Source organism: Diospyros lotus, chromosome 11 (genome assembly GCF_014633365.1).
Source record: "Diospyros lotus cultivar Yz01 chromosome 11, ASM1463336v1, whole genome shotgun sequence".
NCBI lineage: Eukaryota > Viridiplantae > Streptophyta > Magnoliopsida > Ericales > Ebenaceae > Diospyros > Diospyros lotus.
In genome coordinates, this window is record NC_068348.1 from 15,677,898 (window position 1) to 15,696,892 (window position 18,995).

The following is an 18,995-nucleotide window of genomic DNA, read 5'->3' on the forward strand; positions in this document are numbered from 1 at the left end:
AATCCAAACCGAATTTCCCCTACCGTTACTACTCAAGACCACAATCAAACCCAATTAAAACTCTCTTTTCCAACTTTTGGAAGAGAAGACCCAACAGGGTGGATCTACAAGGTAGAGCAGTATTTTGACTTTAAAAATATTGCTCCTCATCAAAGAGTCCAGCTTGCCTATTTCCATTTGGAGGGAATCGCCTTACAATGGCAGAGGTGGTTCAATAAGTTTAGAGGACCACTCACCTGGGAAGAATTCACAAAGGCCATTCTCAATAGATTTGGACCCATCGAGTATGACGATCCATCAGAGGCGTTTTCCAGACTCAAGCAAGTTACCACAGTTCAAGCCTACCAGGAAGCCTTTGAAAAACTTTCTCACTGAGTCAACAATCTTCCGGAATAGTTTCTTGTAGAAACGTTTCATCGCGGGACTACGAGATGATATTCAATTAGATGTAAAGGTAAAGCAACCATAGAACCTGACAGATACAATTGGAGTTGCACGCTTAATTGAGGAACATAACTTATTGCAAGAGAAGAAGAAGAAGAAAAAGAACGTTGCATTTCGGTCCCAAAACACAACCCGTTTTCAGCGAACCCAATCCTACATAATAGCAGGCCTCCTCAAAGCCAAAAACTACTTCCTCCAAATGCAACGGTTCCTGTGCGATGCATATTAGGTCAAGAAGCAAGGGATTGTAGGGAAAAAGAGCTTCTATTTTTACTATGACGAGAAATATGTTCTGGGACGCCGGTGCCAACGATCCCAACTTTTCATAATAGAAGACTGCTCCAAAAATTCAGAAGAAAGAATAATGCCACGGGAATGATGCGAATCCCCTCATTGAACCATTACCAGAAATCTCCTTCCACGCTATGGCAGGGATGAACCATCCACAAACTGTGTGTTATTGGGAAAATTAAAAACAATGAGATTACTATATGTATTGAGGAAGGAAGTACACGTAATTTCATAGACCAGTCCATTGTTAATAAGTTTGCATTACCTGTTGTACGTGACAAATCTTTTTAGGTGATGGTGGGAAATTGTGAAAAAATCAAATGTATTGGGAGATGCCTGAATCTTACGCTCATCATCCAGAACCATTCCATTAGGGCTTATTTTTATATATTACTGGTGGCCGTCTATCAAGTCATATTGGGAGTACAGTGGCCGGAAACATTAGGTCTAGTGGAGATCGACGATCGACTACCAAAAACTAACCATGAAGTTCTTTCACAATGTGAAAGTAAAGCAAGATCGCTATGGGACAAGCAACGTAGTTCAAACTTTTGAGCGTTATCCCGATCTCGACGATTGGATTAATGTCGAAATTAAATCATTCACATACAAATAAAATAAATCTAACATTTAGATTTTCGAGTTGTTTGCGGATCCGAGCCGTCTAAGTATCCGACCTCTAACTCATGATACGCGACACGTGTCTGTTGGCGAGGAGAGCGGAATAGGAATGCTAACTCCTTCTCCTTTTCGCGACATGTGTATGGATGAAAAAAAAATGCCCTCATTTCTTATTAATGCAAAAAGAAACAAGAAGAGTGAATGACAATTGTTATTCAACTCATGAAAAATTACACAAAATTACTTCATTTTATTTAGGTAACCCATGAAGGGGTATTTATAAAGAAGCTTCACAGGATTTCTTAAACCCTAATGGATATGGCTCGGCCCATTTATCCTAGTCCAATTAAGAATTAATTAAGTGGTCTAAATCCAATTATAAATTTAAATAAAATATTTGATTTAAATCTAATTTAGCCCAAATATATTATTTAAGTTAATATTTGGCCCAAATCTAATTTAGGCCAAATATAATATTTAATTTAATATTTAGCCTAAATATTAATTTAATTTAATATTTTACCCAAATACTTTATTTAACCCAAATATTAAATTAAGGCCAAATATATATTATTTCTTATTTGTCATTTCAACAAATAGAAAATTATTAAATTATAAACTTTTTCCTAATTTAATCAATTGCCATTTTATAAAACTCTTTCCTTTATGACGACCCCTCGTCATATTGACGTCATTACGTCTATTTGTTCTTTTTCAGTGAGAATCTACGACGGCACAACTTCTTGCCGAAATGTCCCACTTAACCATACATCTGCTCTCCTGGTTTAAGCCAGAGATCGTGCCTATTGCGTATGACTCATTAGACTTTCGAATATATTGGCAATATGTCGGTATGAACACATAAGACAAGATTAGCCTCTAGCAAGGCATCATGCTTACTTAATTATTCAGAAGGATTCATAATGCATAAATAACCTATCACGAGCATGATTACCGTGTAATTTGATCCTCTTGTCAATGTATCTTATGTGATCTAAAGTCTCGTGATGTGTTGATTGATTAGGATCACATGAGTTTTCTTTGTTCATCCGGATATCTTCACTTAATAGAAAATGAATCAATAACTCCTTATTGATCTTCTTCACCATGGCCATGGATTTAAAGTGAATATTCATTGAAGGCGTCTTAGATACATCATTCTCTATCAAATGATAGACAAGTCTCATCTTGGTTATGCACCCATTTCCATAAGCCTCACGATATGCCTAACGATCGCTCATGTGCAGCCTTTGTCTAGGCCCGTCGAAACAATGTCAAAGCATATCGATCTTCTTATGAAATGATCGTAACAACCTCAAGTCCAAGAATTAGTTACATTCATCTCATATGTGAATTCTATCAACATATAATCAAAATGGATTCTCATGACGAATCATGTCCAATGACACGTTTCCCAACATTGGTCACCTATGTACTTGTCTATGTATCCCTATGCCTATGAGTGTGAGACCCCATTGTTATCAAATAGCAAAAACATAGCACATACAAATCTTACCGCAATTGTCAATATATATATAATATTGCGTCCAGTCCATGTTTGTTTGTACTGTCTAAATGCTTCATTAATTCTCTGCATGCAACTTTTTTATTTTCCTTTTTTTTTTTTTTGCCCATGTTGGAGATCATTTTCTAAATTTTAATTTAATTAAAATTATTTTATTTTCTTTGACAAGATTAATCTGATAGAAATTTATCAAATAATAATTGTCGGATGATGATTTTAATTAAAAGAATATAACATGTTTGGGGAACCTCATTTTGCTATAATTGTCATTTGAAGCCTATGAACAGGTTATCATATTTTAGTTGTTAATGGATTGCTTACAATAATATGTCGAGAGATATATGCTCAGATTTTTATAGTTGTGTTATGTGTTTTATTATATGGTAATTAGAATTTTAATGTGTGGTGTAATCAAGGGCAGATCTAGGGGGTAGGCATAGGTTGCAGCCTGTGCCAGCCTCAGTCCTCCCTCAAATCTTTCTTGGAATTTAAACTATTTGGGATGGGAGAGGGGCTGAAATCACTGATGGATCTAGGGACAGCCCTCTCCCAGATTCATCCCTAGATCCGCCTCTAGGTGTAATTATAGTTATCTGAAACCATGAAGTTAGTTTAAATCAATTGATGGATTATTCCTTTGTGATGAGATCATTAACATAGACTTTTGAATCGAACTATATTAATTTTTTGTATGTCATTATTTTTTTAATTGATTTATGGTTTTGTTCTTGGTTTGCCAATCGTAATAGTGGTTTTAGAGCTTTGGCTTAGTGTGTTAGAAAATGTGTGGAAAATTAAAAAAAAAAAATGTGAGTTCAAGTTTGATAATAGTTTCTTGCTACCATAGTTGTGAAGATATGATGTTTGTTGCCTTCATTTGAAGTTATCATTGGAAGGTTGATGTTGTCACCACAACTGTGGATGTTGGAAGGATACTATTGAAAAGCATATTAGTAGAGAGAAACAATGCATTATTAAAAGAAGTCTCATGTTGTAGCCGATAATTGAGTAAAGAAAAGTCTCGACATTTCTAGTTGTTGGTGCGAGCACACTTTACCACCTTCGGTGAGAGAGAAGAGTCCTTTATTGAAATCAACATGTTGTCACAATTTTGACATGTACTTGTCATCCCTATGTGATAGGATTTGTAGGTGTGATTTATCACTTTAACGCATATTACCCCTACACAAACTCAATACACAGATCAACTTTTATAACAAGGGTAGTTTTGGGTTGTAGGGGACAGAGCCCCCTGGGTAAAATTTTTATATGGAACTTTATAACAAGGGCAGTTTTGGGTTTTTATATGTATTTGTGTTGCCCTAATTTTTACTTATATTAGGGTGGTTATTAGAGAGTGCTGGTATGCATTCTTGTAATCTCCAATTCAATTATATTGAAAAACTTACAGCGGCGGCAATGGACGTAGCTCTCATATCGAAAGTGAATCATTATAAATCTCGTGTGTTCTTCGTGTTCGTTTTGATTAGTTTCTCTCATGCTATTTAGGATTTGGACTTTAATCCAAACATAGTCGATAGGGCCAGGTGAGAAAGAAGAATAAGGAATCACCAGAGGAGATCAATAGCTAGGGGCTTAACCTGTTGTCCTGCGGAGCAGAAGGATGGAGCATCGGTGAAAACAGGAGCAATGAGAATCGAAAAAAGTAGGGAGACCTCGAATAAGTCTCTGAAGGGTGCCTATAGAGTTTGCAAATAAGTATTTCGAGAGATCTGCAAAACAGAAGACCATCATGTCCACATTACTTTGCCCCACTGCACAAGCACGTGATCCTTTCCCGATTACATATGATGACCCTAACATCAACTAGCCACAATGTCATGATGCATGGTAAATGGGACTAATATGCTTTTGTTAATAGGAGAACATGATATGCAAAGCACAAACCACACGAAATGAAATTATAAATGTTCGGGATAAAACAAATTACATGCAAGAACCACTCACCTCACTATTTTATCTATAGAAGCATTGTTCACATTTACCGAGCTTGGTTTTCTATAATAAACACAAGTTTTTGTAAAAAAGTACCATATTGTTTTCCATAAACCTCTTTATCTTATTTTTCTTCATTTTTTTTGTTTTTTTTTTCTAGGTTTTTAGGACTTACCATGTTCTCGTATGCGCTCCAAGAAGGTGCTGGTTGAGCTAGCGCATGCACCATACGCACCGGTCTTATTCTCTGGTAATGGTGACCCGATTTCGGCTATTCCTTGGTTTTATGCCTTTTCCTCCCTCATTTTAACTTTGTTTCACTCCCCATTTGTTCCTACACCTTCCTCTCTCTCCCCTCTACATGAATATAGGCTTAAACCGACCTTCCCCAACCGTTTTCTAGCAGCTTTAACCTCTTTTCCAGCAAAGCCCAAAAATCCAACGAAGCTCTATTTCTCCCTCATTTCTTAATGAAATTCACTCTTTTTTTTTTCAAAATCTTCCCCTCACTTTCAAGAACTTGTTCCTCACTCTTAATCCCCTCAAATCAACCTAGTTTTGGTTCAATTTCCACTAGTATGCCTTAAGCTTCCACCCATGGCTAATTCATAGAGAATTATGGCCATTCCTTTTTTTCCACTTGTCTAGCCAAGTGTTAGCCTCGTTAATGGTGCCCCATGATGACTTTTAATGGAAAGTTTGGTTGGTTTGTTTTTTCAACGTGTTCGTTACTAAGTTTCCCAAAATTACACTTTGACTTGAAATTTTATACTTTTGTATTTTGACCCCTGAACTTTCATGATCTTTTGCAATGTCCTATTTCTTTAAATATATAAGTTTTATAAAACCTCGGATATTATAGGAGATTATAGTTGAACCTATAAAAACTACTATTTTTAGTGGATGTTTTCAAAATTCTCAATAAGAAGTTAAGCTAGTGGACTAAGCCAGTTGGCTGAACCACTTAAAAAAAGTTATGTCCTTGGTGATTGTTTTTTGTATTATTTCCAACAGCATTTTTCTTTATCTATTATGCATATATCTTTTATACATAAATTTAGCAGATCACATTGTTTTTACAACTGTCATTAAAACATTTTTATGGTTAGAATTATCTTAAATATCACACTCTTTTACATTTTCAATATTGTTTCATAATCTTTTCATTTTAAATATACTTCTTTATCTTTACATAAAAAATTATATGTATAAAATCTATTTCACTTTCAATTTTTATAAAAAATCTCTTTCAATCTCTTTAATGCCCTTTCATGAAAATTCCATCAGCATTCTCTTTTGTTCTAGTTTTCATTAGTTACATAAAAAGATTTTTAAACATTAGTTTTGTTGCATACAAATATGTTTCCTAGACATCTTTCGAATATGCCTACATTCTCATATCAATATCTTCATATATAAATCAAATGTCAAAAGTGCTTTTTTAATTTATCTTTTATAAGAAATCATGTGTGTTGTTCAAGCATTCTTATTTAGTTTATCCACTGCTGCACTAGTTAGTAGTTTATGAAAAGTGTTTTCATCAAATAATTTTATTGCATCATAATCTTCAAGATATTTTGTAACATCTTATCTCTTAGAATTGCTAAGGGGGAGATGCTACTGGAAAAGAGATAAAATAAAAATTCACAATAAATATGAAATCTAAAATCAACAATAAATTGAATAATTTGATCATATCATAACTATAAAACATCTTGTTAAATATATGTATTTTCTGATCACATGAAGCGGGCTAGGCTCGATCCAATAGGCTGACCCAATCTCTTGAAGCCTAAATAAGCCTAAGGCTGAGGTCGTCAGAGCTATGTCGCACTTCGTCTACTCTGAGCTCAGGTTGCGGAATCATGTGAGCTCTCAGTGACGTATTTAGCTCGCAGACCGCGAAACCAAGTGAGCTCTCAGCAATGCATTCAGCCCATAGATCGACCATTCAGCTCGCATATGCAAGAGGACCGCTACATGACCAGAGAATAGTCGTGGGCCAAGCATCATTATGGCTAAATCGTTCAGGCCTAATCCGGCCCCTCTCTCTCGGCCCATGCCGATCCCATCCTGGCCCTATATCAGCCTGTAAATTGCATCATTACGGCCTTTTTTGGGTATCTGCGCGCCCGCCTCAGATCCCATCTTCATTAATGGCGAATCCTATCCACATTAATGAGGGTCCTATCAGCACCTTGCTGTGACCTGGGTACCATCATCAACGCCGGATATTCAATCCCATCACCTGCACATACACGACACAAGCATACGGAGGGACATCTCCTCCTATATTAGTGAGCTCTTGCCAGAGCCAAGGTATGCTTTCCCTGCTAGCCTACTGATACACAGTTTTTCTTGACTCCCTTACTTACTTGAGCGTCGGAGTGCTTGCAAGTGCTGACTGCGGGAACACTGACTAAACCACGCAAATTTCCCTAGTATGTCTTCTCTTCTCCTCTTTCGTGTCCATTTCTCAGAGCGGGAAAATGAATCATGATCGACCAAATCTGCATGTCAACATTTTGGCGCTAGAGGAAGGGCTACTCTGATTGATATCAATGGCGAGAGGGAGAAACACAAGAAGTTCTGAAGACCATGTTAATCAACTGCCGGAAGTTCCACCAGTTGGGAGCACGGTCATAACCGCTGCAACTACTTCTATGCCCCCATCATCTGGAGCCACCCTTGGCATCCCTGCGCGAGTTCCCTGCCAATTCGCGGCCCCTACCTCCGGGATAGAGGTGATGCAAGCTTGGTAACAACGTCAAAAAATGCTGGAGAATACAGTCATGCATCTCGTTGATGCAGTTAGGGCGTTGGCCCAAACGCAAGTTCAAGCAGCCAAATGCAGGTGGAGGCTATGCCACCCGGAGGTGTCCCTCAGCCTCGTGGTGGAAGACCTACTCCGAATGAAAGAGAAGTTAGAAGAACGCCATGACGGGCTGGATCAGTACATTCATCAAACTGCGGTCTTCGGGGATGGAGGAACAACGATCCCGTAATAGCGAGCTGGAGGTGAACCCTATAAATCGCGGGGCGATGGTGAATCATTATAGAGATTGCCGTGAAAAGATTCATGAAGGGAATCAGCGACGTGGAAATTCGCACTGGGGAGAAAGTTCGGTTAGGGTTAGCCCAGATAGTGCCACATGTCACAACATGCGAGACCCCGAGAATAGGAGGCGGGTATGTCGTGAGATCGCCATTCGCTAGAGCGAGCTAGCAGATGGGAGAAGCAATCTCGTATGGGGCGATCTATGGATCCAAACCCTACCATAGAAGGATTACTACAGAGGGTCCAATAGTTGGAGGCAAGACACGAGATTCATGATCGAAGGGAAGGTCGCGAAAAGAGGACCCCACTCTCCAGGGAAATCGAACTGAAGCCTCTCCCTCACAGATTCAAGACCACAATATCCCTCAAAACAACGGAGAAGGCGATCCATATGACCATCTGGATGCTTTCAACGTTCAGATGGACCTTCAAACTTCAAGTTCGCTGGTGAAATGCCGTGTCTTCCCCCCAACCTTGGGAGATATACCTCGGACCTGGTTAAGGAGTCTTTGTCCTTGCGGCATCTGTAGCTGGTAGGATTGTCAGAGAAAGTTTATCAGTCGATACAGGTCGCTGAGGAGGTAGCTCGCCCCGACTTATCATCTCACTATAGTGTTCTAGCGGCCCAATGAATCCTTGAAGGATTACATTGAGAGGTTCAAGCATGAGGTCAATAATGTTGAAAACCCATCGGATGAAAGTACTCTGACCGCGATATCTATGGGGCTCTGAAAGGATTGGGAGCTCTATGAGACCATCTACAAATCCCTCATGAGGGACCTAGGCAAGTTCTATGAACAAGCTGCAAAGGAGATCAGATGGGAGGAGACTTTTTGCTCGAAGAAGTCAGGTGATCAAAAGGATGAGACTGGAAGCACCAGCTAGAGCAAGGAAAGGGACAATGGTGTCAATAATCAGGTCGCTAAGAACTTAAGGAACGAGCTAGGAGATGAGCGACTTGCGCACCGAGGTCGCTACGAGAATTCAACATCCTAACTGACACTCAAGATATGATATTCGCTACTGAGAAGAGCCAAGAGGATTTTTGGAGGCCTAATCCCATAAGGACTCCTAATAGATTTAGAAATAAGGACAAGTTTTTTGCTTACCATAACGAGGTGGGACACAACACCTCCGAATGTTGGGCATTCATTGAAGGATGCAATTGAGGAATTGATCAGAAGAGGTCGCTTGCATGATTATGCAGGGTGACCAGAAAGCTAGCAGCCCCAACAGTTAGATCAAACAGAGCCTTGTCAAGCTCTCGAGTAAGATTGAGCGACTGCGGTAAGAATTATTTTTACTATCCATGGTGGGCCTTGTATTGCAGGAACCTCTAACAGGTTGCCTGAGGGAGGCGGCCTACCAACAACGGGCTGCGAGGTATTACAAATAAGAGGATTCGAGTTCGATGCTATGACATTGGTGATCTCGTGCTGCGCCTTGTTCTTCATGGAGCTCGCAAGGCTAGCGATCGAACATTAGGTATGAACTGCAAAGGCCCTTATATTATCAAAGAAAGCCTGGGAAATGGAGTGTATCGCTCCGCAAATATGGATGGGGCTGTTCTCCCACGTGCTTGGAATACGGAGCACCTTTGTCCTTACTCCCAATGAACGTAACTGATTCTTACTTATGCTTCAACTTTTTGTTACAATTAATTCTTGTAAATCTAATTAGAATTTGTAAATTTTTCATTCTGTACGCTTATTGCACTTTACTCTTGTTTATATTCGATTGAATGTCCTTAAAATTGGGGGTAAAGATACCATGGTTTGCGAGCTGGGGCCCATTCATCTTAGCCTCCGTGCTATGGTTTGCAGCTTATCTGAGAATTCATCTTGGTCCTCCCCCAGGTCTTGATATGCGAATTGAGACCCATTCATCTTGACTTACTGTTTGGTTTGGCACCTATTGAGCAACCACTTCCATTAATGATCTCGCGTGAAGGGTTCACTAGCTAGGGTCCTTTCATCTTGACACAAGTTATGATCTACGACCTACTTGGGTATTCCCTCTCAACTAGTCAAACTTGTAAAAAGCCATGGTTTGTTAGCTGAGATCACAATGCGATCTACCTGGACATATAACTTGGTGATACAAGTCAATTAAATAAAAAGTCATGGTATGTTAGCTAGGGTCAGCCTATGATCCACCTGAACATATAACTTGGCAATACAAGAGCGATTAAATTGGAGTCGTGGCATGTTAGCTGAGATCACAAGGCGATATACTCGGACATATATCTCGGCAAGGCTTTCAACATGATCCAGATATTACCTCGCTATGACGTACCAGCTGAGACTCAGATCATTATTATCTAGCCATTACGGCTGAATGTCAAGATGCATTAACTAAGGTTTTCCTCGATTCGCTTAACTATGGCAGTTCACGACTTATTGGATTTACATCTTGATTATCATGTCCATTAATAACGAGTTATTTCAAATATGCGAGCTATCACAAGTTTGCTAAGCCGTGAGCTAGGAATTCTTTGGGTCTATCTTTACTTATATTCTGAAAGCTCCTTCCACGTTATATTCTCGAGCCTAGCTTGATATGCAAAAGCTTCTTGGAGCTCGGTTTAAGTTGGGTCCTTTCATCTTGACTCAAGTCATGGTCTGCGACCTACTTGGGTATTCCCTCTCGATCTTTTAAACAAGTAACATCCATGGTATGTTAGCTGAGATCGCAGCACGATCTACCTGGACATATAGCTTGACAACACAAGTCAAAATCATGTTATGTTAACCGGGATCTGCTTTTGCTTGCCTAAATGATTATATTCCATGATCTACTGGACGTGTAGCACGAGATACAATGCCTAAATTAATTTAAATTAATTTATTTAATTTAAATTAATGTTTGATGTTGGTCGTACAATTTTCTAGCATCATATGTTTTCTTGTGTTTGAATTAGGCATATAGTATGATGGTAGGAAAAATGCTCTCCAATGTTTAATATCATTGTGACACCTTAAATCTTAGTTTGGCAAGTTTCTTGTGTTTTCTTTTTACTTTTAATTCTATGGTGGCATTTCTTTTATTGCCTCAAAACTGCTTAATGGATCTTTGGTTTCTTGTTTTTTTTTTCTCCCCAACTTAACAGTCTTTTGGAGTTGTCAATTTATTGCACATGCATCAAATATGTCTCTAAATCAATGGCAGCAAAGATGAGGGGAGTTGCTATTAGTGAAGACTTGTTAATAGACAAATCTATTCACAAATTCATTAATTCCAGATCTTGAAGGTTAGGCAATGGACTTTTCAAATTTTCTTCTTACTCTTTTGTTTAATTCTTTCTCTCAAATGCAACCCACACATGCTAATGTAATTCTGTGAACTTATAAGTCTGCCAGCAATTTACATGTTCCATTTTTATTATTTATTCAAGCACCTTCTGTAGAAATAATTAATAACTTTTTTGGTATTTATCCATATGTTGAATAGTAAACAATAAAATTTTAAGTCACTTCATATTCTATTGCTTCTTTGAAAACACAATGGTTGCATTTATACATGCAGCCCAATCTTCAAATTCGATTTTTTTCCACCATAAAACTTCTTATGGAGGAATCATTTTTTTTATGAATTATTTAAAATTTGAAATGCGGAGGAAAGATATTATTTCATTTCATCTTGTTGTTTGCTGATACTTGAAAAATCTTGCTTCTATCTTCTTTGCTTGAATTCAACCTATGAAGGCTTAAACAATCTTGATACCTGGTTCTTCTTACTCAAATATGCATGTATAAAATATGAAAATTATTTACATGTCTTCTTTGCTAAATTGATATGTTAACAGATTGTTTTTTACACTGATGGCACCCAAGAGGCAGACTCGTTGGCCAATTGGATCCATGTCACGTAGTACAGATTCACACCACAATGATTCACAGTCACTTCCATCCCATCATCCAACCCCAAACCCAGTCCCGCCACATCCCTAGCATCCTGAAGAGGACTTGATCCACTCACAATCCAACCCTCAAGACTCACATAGTGAGCAAGGTAAATACCAAAAATTTATATGATTAATAATAAATTACCATTCTTTCCTAATTCAATGTGATTTTATTGTGTTATTATGTTTTAGAAGGTACAAACTCCATGTCATCTACGGCCAAGAAAGGAAGAGGAATATCAAGACAAATTTCAAAGTGGGGAAAGGAAAAGATTCGTATTGAATTTGATGCTGAAGGACAACCAGTTGGGGAGATGGCAACTAAGTTGTAAACCCAACTAGGTGTGATGGTAAGGAGTATTGCTCCCCTTACATTTGCTGATTGGAGATCACCAGGGATGGAACCATATAAGGAGCGCATCTGGCAAGAGGTCTTGGTGAGTAAATAACGTTTCTGATTCTTAGCTATCAGACCCTAAACTTTTATACTCTAATAAGGGTATCATTTCAGGATAACATTGATGTACCCACAACATGGAGATCAATTTGGTTGCAACATGCTTCCAAGAAGTGGAGAGAGTACAAAGCCACCTTGAAGAGGCATTATGATTGCCATGAGACAGATGCAACTCATCTGTCAAAAATACCGCCTGGGGTGGACCCAGAATAGTGGAAGGTTCTTATGGAGTATTGGGGATGTGAGCAAGCACTCTATACCTAGTTCTAATATCATATTACAAGTAGGAACGTAGTGGGACAAATCGTGTCAATCGAGATAAGCAAAAGATGGGTCACACCAGCAGTAGGCGATCACATCCTCAGGTTAGGCATTAGGTAAGAATATAATGGATATTAGTTATATATATTTATTGATAATTTAATTAGTAATGCCTAAACTTTAAACATTTAATATATATATTTCATCTCTTATATATGTTTTTAGATGACTATTGAAAGTGGAGATAAGCCAGATAGAATCAAGCTTTTTAAAAAGACACACATCAAAAAGAGTGGAGAGATAGTAGACTCTACATCTTCATATATAATCGTATGTCTTTCTAAACTTTGAAAGTTGTAAATATATTTTGTTTCTTTTACTTGTCAACTTATGTAACTAACTTGTGAAGTGTTTCTTAAGGAACAAATGGATTCAAGGTTGTCACAAATACCTGATGATGAACAAACCCTAGAATCGCTAGAGGATGTCTTTACTCAAATACTAGGCAAAGATAGGCATGGCATGGTAAGGATGGGAGGACTTGGAACATGCCCAACTAAGGTTAGACAAAGACAACAATATCAGGTGCCCCAAGAGTAGTATGACCAAATGCGTGCGCAAATTATTGTCGAGCTAGAAGAAAAATTTCAAGCTCAAATCCAAAGTCAAGTTCGAATGCAAGTTCGTGCAATACTTGAGGCAATGGGACATACACCACCGGCTCCAGACAATACACCACAACCGAGACAAGTATGTCGTTCCATTAGTGCATTTCGTGATTTAAAATTGTATGTTTACTATATATATTAACTAAACTATTTTGAAATATAGCCATCCTCGCATGCTAGTGCTTTTGCCGCACATGCAAGCACACCATCACTCGAAGCTGAATGCGCTGGATTATCGACACCAGAATGTGGTCATCATTTAGAGGTAATTCGCTACCAAATAGTTAATATACTAAAATGTAAAATATACTTCAAAATCATTTATGCTTGTTTAAACACAGATTGGTGAATTTGTTCACTTGATGAATGGAGGAATATCTCGTCACATTGTTACTGAGGCAATCATTGTGTCTATTGATTTGACCAAGTCTGTAGGGGGAGTAGAATTAGGTAATGAGTTTGTTGAAATTAGTATTTAGAAAGTGCTGAAGCCTTTATATCCATTGCCTCGATAATTTTCTGGGATGCGTGACTTGAGGGATGCTAATAATAGTAAAACTACGATACTGTGGAGAGTCTCTGATGTAAGTATTTTTGTCTTATATGCATCTATTATGATATGCAATTTCATGGTTAACGTACATACAAATTTGAAATGTCTTGTACTTAAATATGACTGATTAAGTGTGTTGTACTTAAATAGATCTATTGTATACCATTGTTATGTAATTTTGTACATATTTTATGCAATTTTATAATTAACGTACATACTTAAATAGATCTATTATTTTCCAATGCAGATCGACAAAATATGATATGCAATTTTGGTTGGAGAATGGCATGGTAGCGTAATCAAAGGTTATCTGAGGTCACTTGGACATGTTTTAGTTTAGAGTTGATTTGTATGTGCTTTTGTATGGTATTGCATAATGAAACGAGACAAGATCGATTTTTCTAAATGATGTTGTACTTAAATAGATTTATTGTATACAATTGTTATACTTATTATGTGTGGGTGAATCCTTTAATTGTTGGTGGTTTTTTGTTGCTGTGGATATATATACAAGTTATTTATTGATTGTTTGTATAGTTTTTTAAATTTTTTTAAAAAAAATTGCCGGTAGTTTTTTTTTTTTTTTTTTTTTTTTTTTTTTTTTTCGGCGGTTGACCTTTGCCAGCGGTTTAAGAACCGCCGGAAAATCTTTTTACCGGTGGTTTTTAAACCGGGAACAAAGTTAGAACTTTGCTAGTGGTTTTTCTAAACTGCTGGTAATGATTATTTTTACCGGCGATTTAAATAGTCTATTCCGGCAGTTGAAAACCACCGGAAAACTTTCCCGACAAAGGTATTTTCGGCGATTATAATTACCGTCGGTAAAACTTTTTCCGGCGATTTTTTCACCGCCGGAAAAAGTTGAAACTCTTGTAGTGTAATTATATGAGTTTCATTTAGCTGATTTGGGTGATTTTTATATTCATTGATAAAATTATTCTTTTTGCTATATACTTATCTACATAAATGATTTTTCAACATATTCGTGATATATCAAAATCTTGCATATGAGTTATCTGTTCTAATCCTTATTTGAAATGAAGTAGCAGCATCAAAAACAATTCTCTTGCAAAGCATCATTCAGTGAGTATACTTAAATGAAAAGAGAAAGAACAAGTAGTCTCCATCTCTACATTCTCCATCAATCATCAGTAGTGTTAACTTTTGTTAAATCTCATGAATCCGTTTATGCTTATGAGCTATCAGGAAGTGCTATTTTTCTTTTGGAAATTGCATTTCATATTACATATTTTCAAAACCATTTGCATAACTTATTAAAATTGCATTACTCTTTGCATGTGCTCAAAATCATCTGTATTGTTCATCAAATCTGTTTTTTAAAATGCACGTCATAGAAAATTATTCAAATTGTCAAATGAATTCAAGCTGCATCTTTTTTTTTTTTTATTAAAAATCTATTTTCAAAATGGATTACTTTTGATGAAAAACTGATTTTCTGGTGGCATATGAAAACCAGTTTTCCATCAAAAGGAGCTATCATGTCACAACAAATGTTTTCAATGTTGTTCTCCTCATTTTTTTTAATCAATGAGTTTGGTCCACTCTGCATATCTATTTCAAATCAGTATGTGGATCTAAAATATTTATAAGTCTGAAAAAAGGGTTATTCTTAATTGTTATCTATCGTGCTAACCCTTAAGAACCCAAGAAACTGGGCATCCAAAAGTCCTTTGTGTGCCTTGCAGTTCTATATCCGAAAAGGACAGTATTATAACGATGATCATTATAACAAATCTTTTGATCTGATCAAAGCTAAAGAATGCTCAAAAGGAATATGCTCTCATCTAGCAAAATGTGTTGCTAAAGTGTGCGTTCAAGGTAAAGTATACCTAAAGTATACTTCTTTCTCAAATCTCCTTAGCATTATTCATATGGAGTATTAATTGACTGTACTTAAATCTGTCATCTCATCATATGTGTCATTAGCAAAGATATCAAATCAAATTTCTAAATGCCCTTCAAAGAATATTTTGTTCAAATGATTAAATTAGAAATCAAATGATTATTCTCCATGCTATAAAGATGATATCATTTTTTCTTTGGGAAATTTCTGGTTTTTATAGCTCTTAGTTTCTCTGCATAATCAAAATATAGTCCTATTTATAGTTATGGCTTATTAAGTTTTCAAATTATAATTCTTGTATTTAAATTTGTAAGTTTAATTTATGTCGTCTTTCTCTCTTACCTTTTAAACTTATGCTCATTTAGTTTATTGTTATCAATATATGTCTTTTAATTCATTGATCACTTTAATTTCTATATTTAATTTATGAATGTTGTTCTAGCATTTCGATTAATGTGTGCTTGTTGTGCATTAATGAATGTTTTAGGTGTGTCAAGAGGTTATGTCTTGGCTGGAATTTAAAATTAGATCCTAGGAGTTTAAGAAGAGTAATATTTATTACTCAAATAGATTTTAGAATGGCTGCTTATCGAAAGGGTATCTATAAACATCCATAAATCACTCAACTATAGTTAAAGTTTAGTAGATTATAGGTTTTCTTTGGTAAGTAATCTTTTAGGTATTAGCTTTCTCTAGAAGGTTGCATTTTTCACTTATATGGATTCTTAGGCCCTAGAAAATCAAAATGAGTAGTTGCTTTAGAACTTAATACTTTTAGGCATTGATTTTAAGTTAGTATCATTATCGCCAAAGTTCTCAGGAGACTAATCCAATCAATATGTTCAACCAAATCTGCTTCAGCCCAAAAGTACCTAGGCTAGAAATTCTTAGGACTAGCTTTCGTATTAGATATTCTGAGGGAATGTTCTAGGGAGAAATAAAAAGAAAGTTCAGAAAAATTAGAGTTAGAAGAGAAAATAATCATTTTTCCAGCATAGCTAATCTAGTAAAATTTGGTTTATAGTGAAGGTATGCTAGGTGTTTAGCCGAATAGGCAAAATCCTCAATTAAGAGTAATCATCCAAATAATCAAATAAGAAAAATCAACTATCAAGTAAAGCATCATAGCCAAGAGATTGCAAATTTCACTTAAGTAGCTCACTTGAGTCACTCGACTAATCAAATGGCCTTAATCGACTAAAATATCCTTTTACTCAAGTCTCAGTCAAATAGCCAATATCACTCGAGTTGTTCCGAAAATCAATCGAGTAAAAGATTAAAACATCACTCGAGTATAGTTGTGCGCTATGTTGTGACATTTTTTTGATTAATCAGATAATGTGTTTTAGGAAAAACCAAAATTAGAACAAAAAATTCAATATGTTGAAATCATGTTTCGAAACCTATGGAAAACCCAAATGTAGTTTTGGTACGAAAATTCAAAAGTTTAAAAAATCTAAAATTTGTGCATTATGTTTCAAAACTTATGTTCTATATTTCAAAACTTATCTTAATCATGTTTCTATACATGTTCTGAAACTAGCTTGATAAGATTTCAAATATTTTCTAAAGTATGTATGTCATGTTTCGAAACTTGAATATTATGTTTCGAAACATCTATAAAATGCACATGTTTCGAAGTAAGGCTTCGATCCAAAACAAATGTTTCTAAGTTCTCATATTTCGAAATATGCATGCTAGATTTCGAAACCATTTGTCATTTCTGACAGCAAGAGCAAAAAAATTTGAAATACATTTTTTTATGAAAATTTCTTTTTGTATCTAAAACTCTTAATTCCATTATTGTGAAAGAAAATTCAAATTTAAAATTGTAATCATTGCAAATCTTGGTAGGTAAGTGTTGTTGCTTTGCATTAAATGTTATCCTAGTCTGCAAGGCCAGCTGTAGTGGTCAAATGTTTCAAAACATGGAGTATGTTTCGAAACCTCAGTATAAATTAGGATGTTTTGAAACCCGATTAGTTATGTTTCGAAACTTATTATAAAATTATCTTCATATAAATAGCAAGTGTTTGAATATGAAGACAAGAAAAAGAGAACAAAAAGCATTTATTGAACCCTAAAAGAAAATTCTCATACATTGATTGTGCGTTGAATGTGTAAAGGAGAAGCAAATGGAACAAAGAAGTCTCATTATTTCTAGCTCTCCTTATCTCAAGTTGTTATAAGAGGTTTGTACAACCATTGGTAAGGCATTTATTGTTATCATATTTATTTAAGCTGTAAAATTCATTTCCTTTATTTACCATTTGTTGTGAGGTTTGAGTTTAGCCTTAAAAACTCATTGTATGTAAATGTTTTAGGGTGAATTTTGGTAAAACCCTTGTTATCATCTAGTGATTGAGATTGAAAATCCTTCAAGTGGAAAAACTTAAAGGTATTGGACTAGGCTGGTGATTAATGTGTGAAAATGAAGATTTTTTTTTTTTTTTTTACATTTTTATCCCTTTCTTGTCTATTTAATGTGTTAAATTGTCAATTATTCATGATTGTAGGCGTTATTTGGATACATGGATACCATATTCAAATAGGAGGAAAATTGATCCGAATGACAAGGAGTCAATCTAGATATCTATCAGTGGAAGAATTGGCCCATTCGGATAGGAAGACACACATCTAGATGTGAAGGTGAAGGCATCTGGATAAGAAGAAGAGGATATCCGGATGAAGCAACTATAGCATCTGGATACAAGACATAAAGCCTCAGTTGCATTCAGATGACCACCAAAGTCATTCGGATGTCCAAAGAAGCATATCTGAATGCATAATTGTAGCATCTGCATATCAGACACAAAGACCACTCAAGCCATCCAAATATCAAGCTACTCATCTGGATGCAGGAGAGAAATTAAAGAAGCACATCCGGATGGCACCACTACTTATCTGAATGTGTCAAGACCATTTCGGAGATTCTTGTGCAAATAAATGCGATGACATGAGCTATAAATTCTCATCCAACCATGGGTCGATTCCTGAGGATGATTCCATAAAAACCCATCATCATCTCCACCAAAGGAGGGGAGATCTTTTTGGGGAATCACGAAGAGGTCACAATAACTTTCTAAATTAGGGTTTTTACCTTTTGTTTTTCATCTCCATTCTATTCTTGCTTTGTTTAGCTTCTGTATTAGCTTAAACTTAAATTTTCAATACATAGCTCTGTTTTATTCAGGTTCATATCCCACTGTACTATTAAACTAAGTTAGCATTTACATTTTTGAATTTACTTTACTATTCCTTTAATGCAATTGCTTCAGAATTTATTTTACTCTCTGTTCTCTATTTATTTTATTTAGTAGTTAGTCATTTATAGTTTCTGTTTACTTTGTTTTTGTAAGTCATTTTGAGGATGTGTAGCAAAGTTTGTATTTG

The 18,995-nt window shown here is 36.1% G+C and overlaps 2 long non-coding RNA genes across 2 annotated transcripts; both read left to right on the plus strand.

Moving 5' to 3' along the window:
- Positions 1 to 11,726: 11,726 nt before the first annotated feature.
- On the plus strand, positions 11,727 to 12,583 carry LOC127812498 (uncharacterized). The gene is made up of 3 exons (XR_008025932.1): positions 11,727 to 11,906; positions 11,992 to 12,236; positions 12,311 to 12,583. It is a non-coding gene; the product is annotated as an uncharacterized LOC127812498 (long non-coding RNA).
- Positions 12,584 to 12,800: 217 nt separating this feature from the next.
- LOC127812572 (uncharacterized) lies at positions 12,801 to 14,180 on the plus strand. Its single transcript, XR_008025950.1, has 3 exons — positions 12,801 to 13,267; positions 13,349 to 13,450; positions 13,986 to 14,180. It is a non-coding gene; the product is annotated as an uncharacterized LOC127812572 (long non-coding RNA).
- The last annotated feature ends 4,815 nt before the right edge of the window (positions 14,181 to 18,995 follow it).